Here is a 1,392-nt window from a genome sequence, read left to right as displayed (position 1 = left end):
ATTTAAATTATTTTTGTGATGCATCAGTATCAATAGCTACAACGTCATAACGTCATATAGATATAATGCGGTTCATACTTTTGAAGTTGATGCGTATCTCCCGAAAAAAATCAACTCCAGAAGAGTCCGCGTCTGTAAATGCCTGAACTTCGGAATCGATCCTACCTTTGTTAGGCGCGGCATCTGTGTCTTGCAGCTGTTCCCTTGGATAAAGATGTTAATTGTCATGCTTACAGCATCTCGATCTCCGGCGTTTGTGAAGTTGGGATTGATGCTGTCCTGTGTTTTTTTTTTCCTTCCACACTTAAGCTCTGCTTGTTACTGCCCCATAGCGGAGCGCAAGTGAAACGGACTACCGGAGATTTGCACTGTTTTTCTGTTAGTGTGTATAATCAAAATATGACTCAGTTTGGCCAGTTAGAAAAATATGATAATAGAAAAGTATTCTTTTCCTCTCACTTTTTTTTCTTGATTTAATTACCGACTTCACGTACTTACACTGTGTCCCGTTGCACGATGTAATATTGCGAAACTATGATTTTGTGGCAGTGTTTTGTAAAGGAATTTTCCGTTTAATCATCGTCTTAGTATAAAGCTATATGGTTGTTCTGGTATCAGTGGACGTACATTATGTATTTTTTCTTCTCTTGAGCACCATGGTCATGACATGAAGCTCAGTCATTGATTACTCGCAAATGTTAGTAGTCATCCGCTGTTTATCTTGAAGATGTAAAAGTAGTGCGCGTACATCTCCTCGTTAGTATAGTGGTGAGTATCCCCGCCTGTCACGCGGGAGACCGGGGTTCGATTCCCCGACGGGGAGAGTCTGCATCTTTTTGCCTCGGTCTCAAAAGGCACCAAGCTAGAACCGGCCCCGTGTTAGTGGAAACGGGGCTTGTGACTTGTACTCATGCATAATATTCTGCGGGTCGCTCAGCAGCGCAGCATATGAAACTAGACTCGGATTGTAAGTGTGTGGTTTTGATAATTGATGTATGGATGGATGGATCCTTAATAAGAGATATAAACAATAAGGTCCAGTCGCCAACTAATCATGTAAAATACGTCATAAACTCATGGTTGTTAAACCCAGAATAAAAATGAAGACGTATAACTAGGAAAGTCAACTTGCACATTTCAATTTTGGTTCGATATAATCACGTTGTCCTTAACCCTCCAGTGCAGGAGGGGACGGTAATGCGCATCGAATGTTTCCGAACCTGTGTGTGATACAACCGAGGAAGAGCCGATGACTTCGGGGGAGGAGGGGCAGGCGACTCGGAAGAAAAAGCAGCAGAACCCAATGCAGCCTGTAGCCCATTCAAAGGCCTACTGTTGGACCTCTGCTTATTTTGCAATACGTCTTTAGTACGGACTGAAAAATGTCCGATT

General features: G+C 42.5%; 1 non-coding gene across 1 annotated transcript; it reads left to right on the top strand.

Annotated features, from left to right (window-relative positions):
• The first annotated feature begins 751 nt into the window (after positions 1-751).
• On the top strand, positions 752-823 carry trnad-guc (transfer RNA aspartic acid (anticodon GUC)). The gene has a single exon. It is a non-coding gene; the product is annotated as a tRNA-Asp (tRNA).
• Positions 824-1,392: the final 569 nt, after the last annotated feature.

This window comes from Brienomyrus brachyistius, unplaced genomic scaffold (genome assembly GCF_023856365.1).
Source record: "Brienomyrus brachyistius isolate T26 unplaced genomic scaffold, BBRACH_0.4 scaffold898, whole genome shotgun sequence".
Classification (NCBI taxonomy): Eukaryota; Metazoa; Chordata; class Actinopteri; order Osteoglossiformes; family Mormyridae; genus Brienomyrus; species Brienomyrus brachyistius.
Note: the sequence above shows the minus strand (reverse complement) of the source record. Positions and strands in the feature narration are given on the sequence as shown.